Source organism: Idiotropiscis lumnitzeri, unplaced genomic scaffold, assembly GCF_059441095.1.
Source record: "Idiotropiscis lumnitzeri isolate Australia: NSW breed Sydney's pygmy pipehorse unplaced genomic scaffold, RoL_Ilum_1.0 HiC_scaffold_114, whole genome shotgun sequence".
In the NCBI taxonomy this organism is placed as follows: Eukaryota; Metazoa; Chordata; class Actinopteri; order Syngnathiformes; family Syngnathidae; genus Idiotropiscis; species Idiotropiscis lumnitzeri.
Genome location: NW_028283652.1, coordinates 314,911 through 335,240, shown reverse-complemented (window position 1 = coordinate 335,240; position 20,330 = coordinate 314,911). Strand labels below are relative to the sequence as shown.

At 42.4% G+C, this 20,330-nt stretch overlaps 18 non-coding genes across 18 annotated transcripts; all 18 read right to left on the bottom strand.

Annotated features, from left to right (window-relative positions):
- Positions 1 to 645: 645 nt before the first annotated feature.
- LOC148315366 (5S ribosomal RNA) lies at positions 646 to 764 on the bottom strand. The gene has a single exon (XR_015840985.1). It is a non-coding gene; the product is annotated as a 5S ribosomal RNA (ribosomal RNA).
- A 992-nt stretch (positions 765 to 1,756) lies between these two features.
- LOC148315365 (5S ribosomal RNA) lies at positions 1,757 to 1,875 on the bottom strand. The gene has a single exon (XR_015841163.1). It is a non-coding gene; the product is annotated as a 5S ribosomal RNA (ribosomal RNA).
- A 992-nt stretch (positions 1,876 to 2,867) lies between these two features.
- Positions 2,868 to 2,986, bottom strand: LOC148315364 (5S ribosomal RNA). The gene has a single exon (XR_015840984.1). It is a non-coding gene; the product is annotated as a 5S ribosomal RNA (ribosomal RNA).
- Positions 2,987 to 3,978: 992 nt separating this feature from the next.
- Positions 3,979 to 4,097, bottom strand: LOC148315363 (5S ribosomal RNA). The gene has a single exon (XR_015841075.1). It is a non-coding gene; the product is annotated as a 5S ribosomal RNA (ribosomal RNA).
- Positions 4,098 to 5,089: 992 nt separating this feature from the next.
- Positions 5,090 to 5,208, bottom strand: LOC148315362 (5S ribosomal RNA). Its single transcript, XR_015840983.1, has one exon. It is a non-coding gene; the product is annotated as a 5S ribosomal RNA (ribosomal RNA).
- Positions 5,209 to 6,201: 993 nt separating this feature from the next.
- Positions 6,202 to 6,320, bottom strand: LOC148315361 (5S ribosomal RNA). The gene has a single exon (XR_015841162.1). It is a non-coding gene; the product is annotated as a 5S ribosomal RNA (ribosomal RNA).
- A 992-nt stretch (positions 6,321 to 7,312) lies between these two features.
- Positions 7,313 to 7,431, bottom strand: LOC148315360 (5S ribosomal RNA). Its single transcript, XR_015840981.1, has one exon. It is a non-coding gene; the product is annotated as a 5S ribosomal RNA (ribosomal RNA).
- A 990-nt stretch (positions 7,432 to 8,421) lies between these two features.
- LOC148315359 (5S ribosomal RNA) lies at positions 8,422 to 8,540 on the bottom strand. The gene has a single exon (XR_015841192.1). It is a non-coding gene; the product is annotated as a 5S ribosomal RNA (ribosomal RNA).
- A 992-nt stretch (positions 8,541 to 9,532) lies between these two features.
- Positions 9,533 to 9,651, bottom strand: LOC148315358 (5S ribosomal RNA). The gene has a single exon (XR_015841169.1). It is a non-coding gene; the product is annotated as a 5S ribosomal RNA (ribosomal RNA).
- Positions 9,652 to 10,644: 993 nt separating this feature from the next.
- Positions 10,645 to 10,763, bottom strand: LOC148315357 (5S ribosomal RNA). The gene has a single exon (XR_015841161.1). It is a non-coding gene; the product is annotated as a 5S ribosomal RNA (ribosomal RNA).
- Positions 10,764 to 11,755: 992 nt separating this feature from the next.
- On the bottom strand, positions 11,756 to 11,874 carry LOC148315356 (5S ribosomal RNA). The gene has a single exon (XR_015841168.1). It is a non-coding gene; the product is annotated as a 5S ribosomal RNA (ribosomal RNA).
- Positions 11,875 to 12,866: 992 nt separating this feature from the next.
- Positions 12,867 to 12,985, bottom strand: LOC148315355 (5S ribosomal RNA). Its single transcript, XR_015840980.1, has one exon. It is a non-coding gene; the product is annotated as a 5S ribosomal RNA (ribosomal RNA).
- Positions 12,986 to 13,977: 992 nt separating this feature from the next.
- LOC148315354 (5S ribosomal RNA) lies at positions 13,978 to 14,096 on the bottom strand. The gene has a single exon (XR_015840979.1). It is a non-coding gene; the product is annotated as a 5S ribosomal RNA (ribosomal RNA).
- A 992-nt stretch (positions 14,097 to 15,088) lies between these two features.
- LOC148315353 (5S ribosomal RNA) lies at positions 15,089 to 15,207 on the bottom strand. Its single transcript, XR_015840978.1, has one exon. It is a non-coding gene; the product is annotated as a 5S ribosomal RNA (ribosomal RNA).
- Positions 15,208 to 16,197: 990 nt separating this feature from the next.
- LOC148315352 (5S ribosomal RNA) lies at positions 16,198 to 16,316 on the bottom strand. The gene has a single exon (XR_015840977.1). It is a non-coding gene; the product is annotated as a 5S ribosomal RNA (ribosomal RNA).
- A 992-nt stretch (positions 16,317 to 17,308) lies between these two features.
- LOC148315351 (5S ribosomal RNA) lies at positions 17,309 to 17,427 on the bottom strand. Its single transcript, XR_015840975.1, has one exon. It is a non-coding gene; the product is annotated as a 5S ribosomal RNA (ribosomal RNA).
- Positions 17,428 to 18,417: 990 nt separating this feature from the next.
- On the bottom strand, positions 18,418 to 18,536 carry LOC148315350 (5S ribosomal RNA). The gene has a single exon (XR_015840974.1). It is a non-coding gene; the product is annotated as a 5S ribosomal RNA (ribosomal RNA).
- A 992-nt stretch (positions 18,537 to 19,528) lies between these two features.
- LOC148315349 (5S ribosomal RNA) lies at positions 19,529 to 19,647 on the bottom strand. The gene has a single exon (XR_015840973.1). It is a non-coding gene; the product is annotated as a 5S ribosomal RNA (ribosomal RNA).
- Between the last annotated feature and the right edge of the window lie 683 nt (positions 19,648 to 20,330).

The following is a 20,330-nucleotide window of genomic DNA, read 5'->3' as shown; positions in this document are numbered from 1 at the left end:
CTCCGTAGCTACACATTCGGACCACATGGGGGCACTAATATTATACCAGCCCCGTACCACCAATATATACACCAATAACTTGGGGGGGCGTTCACTGCTATCCACCCATGGTCATGTACCATTTATTTGACATTATTTAAATTAAATTGGAATAAATGGAAGAATAAAGTGGAACTAATAAAATAAGAACCAATGATATAACCAGTGAAGCTAAAAAAAATGAATGAAGCTTCTCCACACCTGCTAATTGCCACATTAACTATACTTCCCTTTATTGCATTCAGTAAACACCATTTTTTAAAATTGATTCATTAACTTTTTATTTAGTAAACACTCACTGCACCAACCCAACCGGACTGCATCGGGTCATCTGTCTGCTACACCTGTAGACTACGAGAGTCCCCTTTTGGTCTTAATGTGGAGCTCCGGAGCCACACTCAAGTCTCCAGACACGCATTTGCAAATTGCCACACGCATTTGCGAGTCGTCCACGGCGAGACTGTAGCAACACCCAAAGGCAGGGGACGCTGAATGTTGGCATTTTGTGCTCTCAGCCTGTCAGGCGAATATGTGGAAATTTATAAAAAAGCAGCTCGCATACTTGCTTACATTTGTCAAAAGTTTTTTTTATTTTTGCGGTGCAAAAGCTTACAGCACCTGGTATTCCCAGGCGGTCTCCCATCCAAGTACTAACCAGGCCCGACCCTGCTTAGCTTCCGAGATCGGACGAGATCGGGCGTTCTCAGGGTAGTATGGCCGTAAGCGAGAATTCCTTTCAAAATTTTGCATTTTATACATGTTGTCTTTATTGTGGCAAATACTTCAATCCAAAAATACGTAACAAGAATCTGAAACTATAACCACAGTCACAAATGTGTCACAACAATCTACAATGCATGATTGAAGTCACAGATATATGACAAATATCAGCAAATGTGTACAATGATTTGTTGGCACATACACATGGTTAAATGCGGACAAAAATCCGTGGATGGGCGACCTGTAAAAACGGGACCTTTTCTTACAGGTGACGTTTGCTACAGTCCTGCCGCGTACGACTCGCAAATGCGTGTGCTGATTTGCAAATGCGTGTCAGGAGACTTGTGTGTGGCTCCGTAGCTACACATTCGGACCACATGGGGGCACTAATATTATACCAGCCCCGTACCACCAATATATACACCAATAACTTGGGGGGGCGTTCACTGCTATCCACCCATGGTCATGTACCATTTATTTGACATTATTTAAATTAAATTGGAATAAATGGAAGAATAAAGTGGAACTAATAAAATAAGAACCAATGATATAACCAGTGAAGCTAAAAAAAATGAATGAAGCTTCTCCACACCTGCTAATTGCCACATTAACTATACTTCCCTTTATTGCATTCAGTAAACACCATTTTTTAAAATTGATTCATTAACTTTTTATTTAGTAAACACTCACTGCACCAACCCAACCGGACTGCATCGGGTCATCTGTCTGCTACACCTGTAGACTACGAGAGTCCCCTTTTGGTCTTAATGTGGAGCTCCGGAGCCACACTCAAGTCTCCAGACACGCATTTGCAAATTGCCACACGCATTTGCGAGTCGTCCACGGCGAGACTGTAGCAACACCCAAAGGCAGGGGACGCTGAATGTTGGCATTTTGTGCTCTCAGCCTGTCAGGCGAATATGTGGAAATTTATAAAAAAGCAGCTCGCATACTTGCTTACATTTGTCAAAAGTTTTTTTTATTTTTGCGGTGCAAAAGCTTACAGCACCTGGTATTCCCAGGCGGTCTCCCATCCAAGTACTAACCAGGCCCGACCCTGCTTGGCTTCCGAGATCGGACGAGATCGAGCGTTCTCAGGGTAGTATGGCCGTAAGCGAGAATTCCTTTCAAAATTTTGCATTTTATACATGTTGTCTTTATTGTGGCAAATACTTCAATCCAAAAATACGTAACAAGAATCTGAAACTATAACCACAGTCACAAATGTGTCACAACAATCTACAATGCATGATTGAAGTCACAGATATATGACAAATATCAGCAAATGTGTACAATGATTTGTTGGCACATACACATGGTTAAATGCGGACAAAAATCCGTAGATGGGCGACCTGTAAAAACGGGACCTTTTCTTACAGGTGACGTTTGCTACAGTCCTGCCGCGGACGACTCGCAAATGCGTGTGCTGATTTGCAAATGCGTGTCAGGAGACTTGTGTGTGGCTCCGTAGCTACACATTCGGACCACATGGGGGCACTAATATTATACCAGCCCCGTACCACCAATATATACACCAATAACTTGGGGGGGCGTTCACTGCTATCCACCCATGGTCATGTACCATTTATTTGACATTATTTAAATTAAATTGGAATAAATGGAAGAATAAAGTGGAACTAATAAAATAAGAACCAATGATATAACCAGTGAAGCTAAAAAAAATGAATGAAGCTTCTCCACACCTGCTAATTGCCACATTAACTATACTTCCCTTTATTGCATTCAGTAAACACCATTTTTTAAAATTGATTCATTAACTTTTTATTTAGTAAACACTCACTGCACCAACCCAACCGGACTGCATCGGGTCATCTGTCTGCTACACCTGTAGACTACGAGAGTCCCCTTTTGGTCTTAATGTTGAGCTCCGGAGCCACACTCAAGTCTCCAGACACGCATTTGCAAATTGCCACACGCATTTGCGAGTCGTCCACGGCGAGACTGTAGCAACACCCAAAGGCAGGGGACGCTGAATGTTGGCATTTTGTGCTCTCAGCCTGTCAGCCGAATATGTGGAAATTTATAAAAAAGCAGCTCGCACACTTGCTTACATTTGTCAAAAGTTTTTTTTATTTTTGCGGTGCAAAAGCTTACAGCACCTGGTATTCCCAGGCGGTCTCCCATCCAAGTACTAACCAGGCCCGACCCTGCTTAGCTTCCGAGATCGGACGAGATCGGGCGTTCTCAGGGTAGTATGGCCGTAAGCGAGAATTCCTTTCAAAATTTTGCATTTTATACATGTTGTCTTTATTGTGGCAAATACTTCAATCCAAAAATACGTAACAAGAATCTGAAACTATAACCACAGTCACAAATGTGTCACAACAATCTACAATGCATGATTGAAGTCACAGATATATGACAAATATCAGCAAATGTGTACAATGATTTGTTGGCACATACACATGGTTAAATGCGGACAAAAATCCGTGGATGGGCGACCTGTAAAAACGGGACCTTTTCTTACAGGTGACGTTTGCGACAGTCCTGCCGCGGACGACTCGCAAATGCGTGTGCTGATTTGCAAATGCGTGTCAGGAGACTTGTGTGTGGCTCCGTAGCTACACATTCGGACCACATGGGGGCACTAATATTATACCAGCCCCGTACCACCAATATATACACCAATAACTTGGGGGGGCGTTCACTGCTATCCACCCATGGTCATGTACCATTTATTTGACATTATTTAAATTAAATTGGAATAAATGGAAGAATAAAGTGGAACTAATAAAATAAGAACCAATGATATAACCAGTGAAGCTAAAAAAAATGAATGAAGCTTCTCCACACCTGCTAATTGCCACATTAACTATACTTCCCTTTATTGCATTCAGTAAACACCATTTTTTAAAATTGATTCATTAACTTTTTATTTAGTAAACACTCACTGCACCAACCCAACCGGACTGCATCGGGTCATCTGTCTGCTACACCTGTAGACTACGAGAGTCCCCTTTTGGTCTTAATGTGGAGCTCCGGAGCCACACTCAAGTCTCCAGACACGCATTTGCAAATTGCCACACGCATTTGCGAGTCGTCCACGGCGAGACTGTAGCAACACCCAAAGGCAGGGGACGCTGAATGTTGGCATTTTGTGCTCTCAGCCTGTCAGGCGAATATGTGGAAATTTATAAAAAAGCAGCTCGCATACTTGCTTACATTTGTCAAAAGTTTTTTTTATTTTTGCGGTGCAAAAGCTTACAGCACCTGGTATTCCCAGGCGGTCTCCCATCCAAGTACTAACCAGGCCCGACCCTGCTTAGCTTCCGAGATCGAACGAGATCGGGCGTTCTCAGGGTAGTATGGCCGTAAGCGAGAATTCCTTTCAAAATTTTGCATTTTATACATGTTGTCTTTATTGTGGCAAATACTTCAATCCAAAAATACGTAACAAGAATCTGAAACTATAACCACAGTCACAAATGTGTCACAACAATCTACAATGCATGATTGAAGTCACAGATATATGACAAATATCAGCAAATGTGTACAATGATTTGTTGGCACATACACATGGTTAAATGCGGACAAAAATCCGTGGATGGGCGACCTGTAAAAACGGGACCTTTTCTTACAGGTGACGTTTGCTACAGTCCTGCCGCGGACGACTCGCAAATGCGTGTGCTGATTTGCAAATGCGTGTCAGGAGACTTGTGTGTGGCTCCGTAGCTACACATTCGGACCACATGGGGGCACTAATATTATACCAGCCCCGTACCACCAATATATACACCAATAACTTGGGGGGGCGTTCACTGCTATCCACCCATGGTCATGTACCATTTATTTGACATTATTTAAATTAAATTGGAATAAATGGAAGAATAAAGTGGAACTAATAAAATAAGAACCAATGATATAACCAGTGAAGCTAAAAAAAATGAATGAAGCTTCTCCACACCTGCTAATTGCCACATTAACTATACTTCCCTTTATTGCATTCAGTAAACACCATTTTTTAAAATTGATTCATTAACTTTTTATTTAGTAAACACTCACTGCACCAACCCAACCGGACTGCATCGGGTCATCTGTCTGCTACACCTGTAGACTACGAGAGTCCCCTTTTGGTCTTAATGTGGAGCTCCGGAGCCACACTCAAGTCTCCAGACACGCATTTGCAAATTGCCACACGCATTTGCGAGTCGTCCACGGCGAGACTGTAGCAACACCCAAAGGCAGGGGACGCTGAATGTTGGCATTTTGTGCTCTCAGCCTGTCAGGCGAATATGTGGAAATTTATAAAAAAGCAGCTCGCATACTTGCTTACATTTGTCAAAAGTTTTTTTTATTTTTGCGGTGCAAAAGCTTACAGCACCTGGTATTCCCAGGCGGTCTCCCATCCAAGTACTAACCAGGCCCGACCCTGCTTAGCTTCCGAGATCGGACGAGATCGGGCGTTCTCAGGGTAGTATGGCCGTAAGCGAGAATTCCTTTCAAAATTTTGCATTTTATACATGTTGTCTTTATTGTGGCAAATACTTCAATCCAAAAATACGTAACAAGAATCTGAAACTATAACCACAGTCACAAATGTGTCACAACAATCTACAATGCATGATTGAAGTCACAGATATATGACAAATATCAGCAAATGTGTACAATGATTTGTTGGCACATACACATGGTTAAATGCGGACAAAAATCCGTGGATGGGCGACCTGTAAAAACGGGACCTTTTCTTACAGGTGACGTTTGCTACAGTCCTGCCGCGTACGACTCGCAAATGCGTGTGCTGATTTGCAAATGCGTGTCAGGAGACTTGTGTGTGGCTCCGTAGCTACACATTCGGACCACATGGGGGCACTAATATTATACCAGCCCCGTACCACCAATATATACACCAATAACTTGGGGGGGCGTTCACTGCTATCCACCCATGGTCATGTACCATTTATTTGACATTATTTAAATTAAATTGGAATAAATGGAAGAATAAAGTGGAACTAATAAAATAAGAACCAATGATATAACCAGTGAAGCTAAAAAAAATGAATGAAGCTTCTCCACACCTGCTAATTGCCACATTAACTATACTTCCCTTTATTGCATTCAGTAAACACCATTTTTTAAAATTGATTCATTAACTTTTTATTTAGTAAACACTCACTGCACCAACCCAACCGGACTGCATCGGGTCATCTGTCTGCTACACCTGTAGACTACGAGAGTCCCCTTTTGGTCTTAATGTGGAGCTCCGGAGCCACACTCAAGTCTCCAGACACGCATTTGCAAATTGCCACACGCATTTGCGAGTCGTCCACGGCGAGACTGTAGCAACACCCAAAGGCAGGGGACGCTGAATGTTGGCATTTTGTGCTCTCAGCCTGTCAGGCGAATATGTGGAAATTTATAAAAAAGCAGCTCGCATACTTGCTTACATTTGTCAAAAGTTTTTTTTTATTTTTGCGGTGCAAAAGCTTACAGCACCTGGTATTCCCAGGCGGTCTCCCATCCAAGTACTAACCAGGCCCGACCCTGCTTGGCTTCCGAGATCGGACGAGATCGAGCGTTCTCAGGGTAGTATGGCCGTAAGCGAGAATTCCTTTCAAAATTTTGCATTTTATACATGTTGTCTTTATTGTGGCAAATACTTCAATCCAAAAATACGTAACAAGAATCTGAAACTATAACCACAGTCACAAATGTGTCACAACAATCTACAATGCATGATTGAAGTCACAGATATATGACAAATATCAGCAAATGTGTACAATGATTTGTTGGCACATACACATGGTTAAATGCGGACAAAAATCCGTAGATGGGCGACCTGTAAAAACGGGACCTTTTCTTACAGGTGACGTTTGCTACAGTCCTGCCGCGGACGACTCGCAAATGCGTGTGCTGATTTGCAAATGCGTGTCAGGAGACTTGTGTGTGGCTCCGTAGCTACACATTCGGACCACATGGGGGCACTAATATTATACCAGCCCCGTACCACCAATATATACACCAATAACTTGGGGGGGCGTTCACTGCTATCCACCCATGGTCATGTACCATTTATTTGACATTATTTAAATTAAATTGGAATAAATGGAAGAATAAAGTGGAACTAATAAAATAAGAACCAATGATATAACCAGTGAAGCTAAAAAAAATGAATGAAGCTTCTCCACACCTGCTAATTGCCACATTAACTATACTTCCCTTTATTGCATTCAGTAAACACCATTTTTTAAAATTGATTCATTAACTTTTTATTTAGTAAACACTCACTGCACCAACCCAACCGGACTGCATCGGGTCATCTGTCTGCTACACCTGTAGACTACGAGAGTCCCCTTTTGGTCTTAATGTGGAGCTCCGGAGCCACACTCAAGTCTCCAGACACGCATTTGCAAATTGCCACACGCATTTGCGAGTCGTCCACGGCGAGACTGTAGCAACACCCAAAGGCAGGGGACGCTGAATGTTGGCATTTTGTGCTCTTAGCCTGTCAGGCGAATATGTGGAAATTTATAAAAAAGCAGCTCGCATACTTGCTTACATTTGTCAAAAGTTTTTTTTATTTTTGCGGTGCAAAAGCTTACAGCACCTGGTATTCCCAGGCGGTCTCCCATCCAAGTACTAACCAGGCCCGACCCTGCTTAGCTTCCGAGATCGGACGAGATCGGGCGTTCTCAGGGTAGTATGGCCGTAAGCGAGAATTCCTTTCAAAATTTTGCATTTTATACATGTTGTCTTTATTGTGGCAAATACTTCAATCCAAAAATACGTAACAAGAATCTGAAACTATAACCACAGTCACAAATGTGTCACAACAATCTACAATGCATGATTGAAGTCACAGATATATGACAAATATCAGCAAATGTGTACAATGATTTGTTGGCACATACACATGGTTAAATGCGGACAAAAATCCGTGGATGGGCGACCTGTAAAAACGGGACCTTTTCTTACAGGTGACGTTTGCTAGTCCTGCCGCGGACGACTCGCAAATGCGTGTGCTGATTTGCAAATGCGTGTCAGGAGACTTGTGTGTGGCTCCGTAGCTACACATTCGGACCACATGGGGGCACTAATATTATACCAGCCCCGTACCACCAATATATACACCAATAACTTGGGGGGGCGTTCACTGCTATCCACCCATGGTCATGTACCATTTATTTGACATTATTTAAATTAAATTGGAATAAATGGAAGAATAAAGTGGAACTAATAAAATAAGAACCAATGATATAACCAGTGAAGCTAAAAAAAATGAATGAAGCTTCTCCACACCTGCTAATTGCCACATTAACTATACTTCCCTTTATTGCATTCAGTAAACACCATTTTTTAAAATTGATTCATTAACTTTTTATTTAGTAAACACTCACTGCACCAACCCAACCGGACTGCATCGGGTCATCTGTCTGCTACACCTGTAGACTACGAGAGTCCCCTTTTGGTCTTAATGTGGAGCTCCGGAGCCACACTCAAGTCTCCAGACACGCATTTGCAAATTGCCACACGCATTTGCGAGTCGTCCACGGCGAGACTGTAGCAACACCCAAAGGCAGGGGACGCTGAATGTTGGCATTTTGTGCTCTCAGCCTGTCAGGCGAATATGTGGAAATTTATAAAAAAGCAGCTCGCATACTTGCTTACATTTGTCAAAAGTTTTTTTTATTTTTGCGGTGCAAAAGCTTACAGCACCTGGTATTCCCAGGCGGTCTCCCATCCAAGTACTAACCAGGCCCGACCCTTCTTAGCTTCCGAGATCGGAGGAGATCGGGCGTTCTCAGGGTAGTATGGCCGTAAGCAAGAATTCCTTTCAAAATTTTGCATTTTATACATGTTGTCTTTATTGTGGCAAATACTTCAATCCAAAAATACGTAACAAGAATCTGAAACTATAACCACAGTCACAAATGTGTCACAACAATCTACAATGCATGATTGAAGTCACAGATATATGACAAATATCAGCAAATGTGTACAATGATTTGTTGGCACATACACATGGTTAAATGCGGACAAAAATCCGTGGATGGGCGACCTGTAAAAACGGGACCTTTTCTTACAGGTGACGTTTGCTACAGTCCTGCCGCGTACGACTCGCAAATGCGTGTGCTGATTTGCAAATGCGTGTCAGGAGACTTGTGTGTGGCTCCGTAGCTACACATTCGGACCACATGGGGGCACTAATATTATACCAGCCCCGTACCACCAATATATACACCAATAACTTGGGGGGGCGTTCACTGCTATCCACCCATGGTCATGTACCATTTATTTGACATTATTTAAATTAAATTGGAATAAATGGAAGAATAAAGTGGAACTAATAAAATAAGAACCAATGATATAACCAGTGAAGCTAAAAAAAATGAATGAAGCTTCTCCACACCTGCTAATTGCCACATTAACTATACTTCCCTTTATTGCATTCAGTAAACACCATTTTTTAAAATTGATTCATTAACTTTTTATTTAGTAAACACTCACTGCACCAACCCAACCGGACTGCATCGGGTCATCTGTCTGCTACACCTGTAGACTACGAGAGTCCCCTTTTGGTCTTAATGTTGAGCTCCGGAGCCACACTCAAGTCTCCAGACACGCATTTGCAAATTGCCACACGCATTTGCGAGTCGTCCACGGCGAGACTGTAGCAACACCCAAAGGCAGGGGACGCTGAATGTTGGCATTTTGTGCTCTCAGCCTGTCAGCCGAATATGTGGAAATTTATAAAAAAGCAGCTCGCACACTTGCTTACATTTGTCAAAAGTTTTTTTTATTTTTGCGGTGCAAAAGCTTACAGCACCTGGTATTCCCAGGCGGTCTCCCATCCAAGTACTAACCAGGCCCGACCCTGCTTAGCTTACGAGATCGGACGAGATCGGGCGTTCTCAGGGTAGTATGGCCGTAAGCGAGAATTCCTTTCAAAATTTTGCATTTTATACATGTTGTCTTTATTGTGGCAAATACTTCAATCCAAAAATACGTAACAAGAATCTGAAACTATAACCACAGTCACAAATGTGTCACAACAATCTACAATGCATGATTGAAGTCACAGATATATGACAAATATCAGCAAATGTGTACAATGATTTGTTGGCACATACACATGGTTAAATGCGGACAAAAATCCGTGGATGGGCGACCTGTAAAAACGGGACCTTTTCTTACAGGTGACGTTTGCTACAGTCCTGCCGCGGACGACTCGCAAATGCGTGTGCTGATTTGCAAATGCGTGTCAGGAGACTTGTGTGTGGCTCCGTAGCTACACATTCGGACCACATGGGGGCACTAATATTATACCAGCCCCGTACCACCAATATATACACCAATAACTTGGGGGGGCGTTCACTGCTATCCACCCATGGTCATGTACCATTTATTTGACATTATTTAAATTAAATTGGAATAAATGGAAGAATAAAGTGGAACTAATAAAATAAGAACCAATGATATAACCAGTGAAGCTAAAAAAAATGAATGAAGCTTCTCCACACCTGCTAATTGCCACATTAACTATACTTCCCTTTATTGCATTCAGTAAACACCATTTTTTAAAATTGATTCATTAACTTTTTATTTAGTAAACACTCACTGCACCAACCCAACCGGACTGCATCGGGTCATCTGTCTGCTACACCTGTAGACTACGAGAGTCCCCTTTTGGTCTTAATGTGGAGCTCCGGAGCCACACTCAAGTCTCCAGACACGCATTTGCAAATTGCCACACGCATTTGCGAGTCGTCCACGGCGAGACTGTAGCAACACCCAAAGGCAGGGGACGCTGAATGTTGGCATTTTGTGCTCTCAGCCTGTCAGGCGAATATGTGGAAATTTATAAAAAAGCAGCTCGCATACTTGCTTACATTTGTCAAAAGTTTTTTTTTATTTTTGCGGTGCAAAAGCTTACAGCACCTGGTATTCCCAGGCGGTCTCCCATCCAAGTACTAACCAGGCCCGACCCTGCTTGGCTTCCGAGATCGGACGAGATCGAGCGTTCTCAGGGTAGTATGGCCGTAAGCGAGAATTCCTTTCAAAATTTTGCATTTTATACATGTTGTCTTTATTGTGGCAAATACTTCAATCCAAAAATACGTAACAAGAATCTGAAACTATAACCACAGTCACAAATGTGTCACAACAATCTACAATGCATGATTGAAGTCACAGATATATGACAAATATCAGCAAATGTGTACAATGATTTGTTGGCACATACACATGGTTAAATGCGGACAAAAATCCGTAGATGGGCGACCTGTAAAAACGGGACCTTTTCTTACAGGTGACGTTTGCTACAGTCCTGCCGCGGACGACTCGCAAATGCGTGTGCTGATTTGCAAATGCGTGTCAGGAGACTTGTGTGTGGCTCCGTAGCTACACATTCGGACCACATGGGGGCACTAATATTATACCAGCCCCGTACCACCAATATATACACCAATAACTTGGGGGGGCGTTCACTGCTATCCACCCATGGTCATGTACCATTTATTTGACATTATTTAAATTAAATTGGAATAAATGGAAGAATAAAGTGGAACTAATAAAATAAGAACCAATGATATAACCAGTGAAGCTAAAAAAAATGAATGAAGCTTCTCCACACCTGCTAATTGCCACATTAACTATACTTCCCTTTATTGCATTCAGTAAACACCATTTTTTAAAATTGATTCATTAACTTTTTATTTAGTAAACACTCACTGCACCAACCCAACCGGACTGCATCGGGTCATCTGTCTGCTACACCTGTAGACTACGAGAGTCCCCTTTTGGTCTTAATGTTGAGCTCCGGAGCCACACTCAAGTCTCCAGACACGCATTTGCAAATTGCCACACGCATTTGCGAGTCGTCCACGGCGAGACTGTAGCAACACCCAAAGGCAGGGGACGCTGAATGTTGGCATTTTGTGCTCTCAGCCTGTCAGCCGAATATGTGGAAATTTATAAAAAAGCAGCTCGCACACTTGCTTACATTTGTCAAAAGTTTTTTTTATTTTTGCGGTGCAAAAGCTTACAGCACCTGGTATTCCCAGGCGGTCTCCCATCCAAGTACTAACCAGGCCCGACCCTGCTTAGCTTACGAGATCGGACGAGATCGGGCGTTCTCAGGGTAGTATGGCCGTAAGCGAGAATTCCTTTCAAAATTTTGCATTTTATACATGTTGTCTTTATTGTGGCAAATACTTCAATCCAAAAATACGTAACAAGAATCTGAAACTATAACCACAGTCACAAATGTGTCACAACAATCTACAATGCATGATTGAAGTCACAGATATATGACAAATATCAGCAAATGTGTACAATGATTTGTTGGCACATACACATGGTTAAATGCGGACAAAAATCCGTGGATGGGCGACCTGTAAAAACGGGACCTTTTCTTACAGGTGACGTTTGCGACAGTCCTGCCGCGGACGACTCGCAAATGCGTGTGCTGATTTGCAAATGCGTGTCAGGAGACTTGTGTGTGGCTCCGTAGCTACACATTCGGACCACATGGGGGCACTAATATTATACCAGCCCCGTACCACCAATATATACACCAATAACTTGGGGGGGCGTTCACTGCTATCCACCCATGGTCATGTACCATTTATTTGACATTATTTAAATTAAATTGGAATAAATGGAAGAATAAAGTGGAACTAATAAAATAAGAACCAATGATATAACCAGTGAAGCTAAAAAAAATGAATGAAGCTTCTCCACACCTGCTAATTGCCACATTAACTATACTTCCCTTTATTGCATTCAGTAAACACCATTTTTTAAAATTGATTCATTAACTTTTTATTTAGTAAACACTCACTGCACCAACCCAACCGGACTGCATCGGGTCATCTGTCTGCTACACCTGTAGACTACGAGAGTCCCCTTTTGGTCTTAATGTGGAGCTCCGGAGCCACACTCAAGTCTCCAGACACGCATTTGCAAATTGCCACACGCATTTGCGAGTCGTCCACGGCGAGACTGTAGCAACACCCAAAGGCAGGGGACGCTGAATGTTGGCATTTTGTGCTCTCAGCCTGTCAGGCGAATATGTGGAAATTTATAAAAAAGCAGCTCGCATACTTGCTTACATTTGTCAAAAGTTTTTTTTATTTTTGCGGTGCAAAAGCTTACAGCACCTGGTATTCCCAGGCGGTCTCCCATCCAAGTACTAACCAGGCCCGACCCTGCTTAGCTTCCGAGATCGGACGAGATCGGGCGTTCTCAGGGTAGTATGGCCGTAAGCGAGAATTCCTTTCAAAATTTTGCATTTTATACATGTTGTCTTTATTGTGGCAAATACTTCAATCCAAAAATACGTAACAAGAATCTGAAACTATAACCACAGTCACAAATGTGTCACAACAATCTACAATGCATGATTGAAGTCACAGATATATGACAAATATCAGCAAATGTGTACAATGATTTGTTGGCACATACACATGGTTAAATGCGGACAAAAATCCGTGGATGGGCGACCTGTAAAAACGGGACCTTTTCTTACAGGTGACGTTTGCTACAGTCCTGCCGCGTACGACTCGCAAATGCGTGTGCTGATTTGCAAATGCGTGTCAGGAGACTTGTGTGTGGCTCCGTAGCTACACATTCGGACCACATGGGGGCACTAATATTATACCAGCCCCGTACCACCAATATATGCACCAATAACTTGGGGGGGCGTTCACTGCTATCCACCCATGGTCATGTACCATTTATTTGACATTATTTAAATTAAATTGGAATAAATGGAAGAATAAAGTGGAACTAATAAAATAAGAACCAATGATATAACCAGTGAAGCTAAAAAAAATGAATGAAGCTTCTCCACACCTGCTAATTGCCACATTAACTATACTTCCCTTTATTGCATTCAGTAAACACCATTTTTTAAAATTGATTCATTAACTTTTTATTTAGTAAACACTCACTGCACCAACCCAACCGGACTGCATCGGGTCATCTGTCTGCTACACCTGTAGACTACGAGAGTCCCCTTTTGGTCTTAATGTTGAGCTCCGGAGCCACACTCAAGTCTCCAGACACGCATTTGCAAATTGCCACACGCATTTGCGAGTCGTCCACGGCGAGACTGTAGCAACACCCAAAGGCAGGGGACGCTGAATGTTGGCATTTTGAGCTCTCAGCCTGTCAGGCGAATATGTGGAAATTTATAAAAAAGCAGCTCGCACACTTGCTTACATTTGTCAAAAGTTTTTTTTATTTTTGCGGTGCAAAAGCTTACAGCACCTGGTATTCCCAGGCGGTCTCCCATCCAAGTACTAACCAGGCCCGACCCTGCTTAGCTTCCGAGATCGGACGAGATCGGGCGTTCTCAGGGTAGTATGGCCGTAAGCGAGAATTCCTTTCAAAATTTTGCATTTTATACATGTTGTCTTTATTGTGGCAAATACTTCAATCCAAAAATACGTAACAAGAATCTGAAACTATAACCACAGTCACAAATGTGTCACAACAATCTACAATGCATGATTGAAGTCACAGATATATGACAAATATCAGCAAATGTGTACAATGATTTGTTGGCACATACACATGGTTAAATGCGGACAAAAATCCGTGGATGGGCGACCTGTAAAAACGGGACCTTTTCTTACAGGTGACGTTTGCTACAGTCCTGCCGCGGACGACTCGCAAATGCGTGTGCTGATTTGCAAATGCGTGTCAGGAGACTTGTGTGTGGCTCCGTAGCTACACATTCGGACCACATGGGGGCACTAATATTATACCAGCCCCGTACCACCAATATATACACCAATAACTTGGGGGGGCGTTCACTGCTATCCACCCATGGTCATGTACCATTTATTTGACATTATTTAAATTAAATTGGAATAAATGGAAGAATAAAGTGGAACTAATAAAATAAGAACCAATGATATAACCAGTGAAGCTAAAAAAAATGAATGAAGCTTCTCCACACCTGCTAATTGCCACATTAACTATACTTCCCTTTATTGCATTCAGTAAACACCATTTTTTAAAATTGATTCATTAACTTTTTATTTAGTAAACACTCACTGCACCAACCCAACCGGACTGCATCGGGTCATCTGTCTGCTACACCTGTAGACTACGAGAGTCCCCTTTTGGTCTTAATGTGGAGCTCCGGAGCCACACTCAAGTCTCCAGACACGCATTTGCAAATTGCCACACGCATTTGCGAGTCGTCCACGGCGAGACTGTAGCAACACCCAAAGGCAGGGGACGCTGAATGTTGGCATTTTGTGCTCTTAGCCTGTCAGGCGAATATGTGGAAATTTATAAAAAAGCAGCTCGCATACTTGCTTACATTTGTCAAAAGTTTTTTTTATTTTTGCGGTGCAAAAGCTTACAGCACCTGGTATTCCCAGGCGGTCTCCCATCCAAGTACTAACCAGGCCCGACCCTGCTTAGCTTCCGAGATCGGACGAGATCGGGCGTTCTCAGGGTAGTATGGCCGTAAGCGAGAATTCCTTTCAAAATTTTGCATTTTATACATGTTGTCTTTATTGTGGCAAATACTTCAATCCAAAAATACGTAACAAGAATCTGAAACTATAACCACAGTCACAAATGTGTCACAACAATCTACAATGCATGATTGAAGTCACAGATATATGACAAATATCAGCAAATGTGTACAATGATTTGTTGGCACATACACATGGTTAAATGCGGACAAAAATCCGTGGATGGGCGACCTGTAAAAACGGGACCTTTTCTTACAGGTGACGTTTGCTAGTCCTGCCGCGGACGACTCGCAAATGCGTGTGCTGATTTGCAAATGCGTGTCAGGAGACTTGTGTGTGGCTCCGTAGCTACACATTCGGACCACATGGGGGCACTAATATTATACCAGCCCCGTACCACCAATATATACACCAATAACTTGGGGGGGCGTTCACTGCTATCCACCCATGGTCATGTACCATTTATTTGACATTATTTAAATTAAATTGGAATAAATGGAAGAATAAAGTGGAACTAATAAAATAAGAACCAATGATATAACCAGTGAAGCTAAAAAAAATGAATGAAGCTTCTCCACACCTGCTAATTGCCACATTAACTATACTTCCCTTTATTGCATTCAGTAAACACCATTTTTTTAAATTGATTCATTAACTTTTTATTTAGTAAACACTCACTGCACCAACCCAACCGGACTGCATCGGGTCATCTGTCTGCTACACCTGTAGACTACGAGAGTCCCCTTTTGGTCTTAATGTGGAGCTCCGGAGCCACACTCAAGTCTCCAGACACGCATTTGCAAATTGCCACACGCATTTGCGAGTCGTCCACGGCGAGACTGTAGCAACACCCAAAGGCAGGGGACGCTGAATGTTGGCATTTTGTGCTCTCAGCCTGCCAGGCGAATATGTGGGAATTTATAAAAAAGCAGCTCGCATACTTGCTTACATTTGTCAAAAGTTTTTTTTATTTTTGCGGTGCAAAAGCTTACAGCACCTGGTATTCCCAGGCGGTCTCCCATCCAAGTACTAACCAGGCCCGACCCTGCTTAGCTTCCGAGATCGGACGAGATCGGGCGTTCTCAGGGTAGTATGGCCGTAAGCGAGAATTCCTTTCAAAATTTTGCATTTTATACATTTTGTCTTTATTGTGGCAAATACTTCAATCCAAAAATACGTAACAAGAATCTGAAACTATAACCACAGTCACAAATGTGTCACAACAATCTACAATGCATGATTGAAGTCACAGATATATGACAAATATCAGCAAATGTGTACAATGATTTGTTGGCACATACACGTGGTTAAATGCGGACAAAAATCCGTGGATGGGCGACCTGTAAAAACTGGACCTTTTCTTACCGGTGACGTTTGCTACAGTCCTGCCGCGGACGACTCGCAAATGCGTGTGCTGATTTGCAAATGCGTGTCAGGAGACTTGTGTGTGGCTCCGTAGCTACACATTCGGACCACATGGGGGCACTAATATTATACCAGCCCCGTACCACCAAAATATACACCAATAACTTGGGGGGGCGTTCACTGCTATCCACCCATGGTCATGTACCATTTATTTGACATTATTTAAATTAAATTGGAATAAATGGAAGAATAAAGTGGAACTAATAAAATAAGAACCAATGATATAACCAGTGAAGCTAAAAAAAATGAATGAAGCTTCTCCACACCTGCTAATTGCCACATTTACTATACTTCCCTTTATTGCATTCAGTAAACACCATTTTTTAAAATTGATTCATTAACTTTTTATTTAGTAAACACTCACTGCACCAACCCAACCGGACTGCATCGGGTCATCTGTCTGCTACACCTGTAGACTACGAGAGTCCCCTTTTGGTCTTAATGTGGAGCTCCGGAGCCACACTCAAGTCTCCAGACACGCATTTGCAAATTGCCACACGCATTTGCGAGTCGTCCACGGCGAGACTGTAGCAACACCCAAAGGCAGGGGACGCTGAATGTTGGCATTTTGTGCTCTCAGCCTGTCAGGCGAATATGTGGAAATTTATAAAAAAGCAGCTCGCATACTTGCTTACATTTGTCAAAAGTTTTTTTTATTTTTGCGGTGCAAAAGCTTACAGCACCTGGTATTCCCAGGCGGTCTCCCATCCAAGTACTAACCAGGCCCGACCCTGCTTAGCTTCCGAGATCGGACGAGATCGGGCGTTCTCAGGGTAGTATGGCCGTAAGCGAGAATTCCTTTCAAAATTTTGCATTTTATACATGTTGTCTTTATTGTGGCAAATACTTCAATCCAAAAATACGTAACAAGAATCTGAAACTATAACCACAGTCACAAATGTGTCACAACAATCTACAATGCATGATTGAAGTCACAGATATATGACAAATATCAGCAAATGTGTACAATGATTTGTTGGCACATACACATGGTTAAATGCGGACAAAAATCCGTGGATGGGCGACCTGTAAAAACGGGACCTTTTCTTACAGGTGACGTTTGCTAGTCCTGCCGCGGACGACTCGCAAATGCGTGTGCTGATTTGCAAATGCGTGTCAGGAGACTTGTGTGTGGCTCCGTAGCTACACATTCGGACCACATGGGGGCACTAATATTATACCAGCCCCGTACCACCAATATATACACCAATAACTTGGGGGGGCGTTCACTGCTATCCACCCATGGTCATGTACCATTTATTTGACATTATTTAAATTAAATTGGAATAAATGGAAGAATAAAGTGGAACTAATAAAATAAGAACCAATGATATAACCAGTGAAGCTAAAAAAAATGAATGAAGCTTCTCCACACCTGCTAATTGCCACATTAACTATACTTCCCTTTATTGCATTCAGTAAACACCATTTTTTAAAATTGATTCATTAACTTTTTATTTAGTAAACACTCACTGCACCAACCCAACCGGACTGCATCGGGTCATCTGTCTGCTACACCTGTAGACTACGAGAGTCCCCTTTTGGTCTTAATGTGGAGCTCCGGAGCCACACTCAAGTCTCCAGACACGCATTTGCAAATTGCCACACGCATTTGCGAGTCGTCCACGGCGAGACTGTAGCAACACCCAAAGGCAGGGGACGCTGAATGTTGGCATTTTGTGCTCTCAGCCTGTCAGGCGAATATGTGGAAATTTATAAAAAAGCAGCTCGCATACTTGCTTACATTTGTCAAAAGTTTTTTTTATTTTTGCGGTGCAAAAGCTTACAGCACCTGGTATTCCCAGGCGGTCTCCCATCCAAGTACTAACCAGGCCCGACCCTGCTTAGCTTCCGAGATCGGACGAGATCGGGCGTTCTCAGGGTAGTATGGCCGTAAGCGAGAATTCCTTTCAAAATTTTGCATTTTATACATGTTGTCTTTATTGTGGCAAATACTTCAATCCAAAAATACGTAACAAGAATCTGAAACTATAACCACAGTCACAAATGTGTCACAACAATCTACAATGCATGATTGAAGTCACAGATATATGACAAATATCAGCAAATGTGTACAATGATTTGTTGGCACATACACATGGTTAAATGCGGACAAAAATCCGTGGATGGGCGACCTGTAAAAACGGGACCTTTTCTTACAGGTGACGTTTGCTACAGTCCTGCCGCGTACGACTCGCAAATGCGTGTGCTGATTTGCAAATGCGTGTCAGGAGACTTGTGTGTGGCTCCGTAGCTACACATTCGGACCACATGGGGGCACTAATATTATACCAGCCCCGTACCACCAATATATACACCAATAACTTGGGGGGGCGTTCACTGCTATCCACCCATGGTCATGTACCATTTATTTGACATTATTTAAATTAAATTGGAATAAATGGAAGAATAAAGTGGAACTAATAAAATAAGAACCAATGATATAACCAGTGAAGCTAAAAAAAATGAATGAAGCTTCTCCACACCTGCTAATTGCCACATTAACTATACTTCCCTTTATTGCATTCAGTAAACACCATTTTTTTAAATTGATTCATTAACTTTTTATTTAGTAAACACTCACTGCACCAACCCAACCGGACTGCATCGGGTCATCTGTCTGCTACACCTGTAGACTACGAGAGTCCCCTTTTGGTCTTAATGTGGAGCTCCGGAGCCACACTCAAGTCTCCAGACACGCATTTGCAAATTGCCACACGCATTTGCGAGTCGTCCACGGCGAGACTGTAGCAACACCCAAAGGCAGGGGACGCTGAATGTTGGCATTTTGTGCTCTCAGCCTGTCAGGCGAATATGTGGAAATTTATAAAAAAGCAGCTCGCATACTTGCTTACATTTGTCAAAAGTTTTTTTTATTTTTGCGGTGCAAAAGCTTACAGCACCTGGTATTCCCAGGCGGTCTCCCATCCAAGTACTAACCAGGCCCGACCCTGCTTAGCTTCCGAGATCGGACGAGATCGGGCGTTCTCAGGGTAGTATGGCCGTAAGCGAGAATTCCTTTCAAAATTTTGCATTTTATACATGTTGTCTTTATTGTGGCAAATACTTCAATCCAAAAATACGTAACAAGAATCTGAAACTATAACCACAGTCACAAATGTGTCACAACAATCTACAATGCATGATTGAAGTCACAGATATATGACAAATATCAGCAAATGTGTACAATGATTTGTTGGCACATACACATGGTTAAATGCGGACAAAAATCCGTGGATGGGCGACCTGTAAAAACGGGACCTTTTCTTACAGGTGACGTTTGCTACAGTCCTGCCGCGTACGACTCGCAAATGCGTGTGCTGATTTGCAAATGCGTGTCAGGAGACTTGTGTGTGGCTCCGTAGCTACACATTCGGACCACATGGGGGCACTAATATTATACCAGCCCCGTACCACCAATATATACACCAATAACTTGGGGGGGCGTTCACTGCTATCCACCCATGGTCATGTACCATTTATTTGACATTATTTAAATTAAATTGGAATAAATGGAAGAATAAAGTGGAACTAATAAAATAAGAACCAATGATATAACCAGTGAAGCTAAAAAAAATGAATGAAGCTTCTCCACACCTGCTAATTGCCACATTAACTATACTTCCCTTTATTGCATTCAGTAAACACCATTTTTTTAAATTGATTCATTAACTTTTTATTTAGTAAACACTC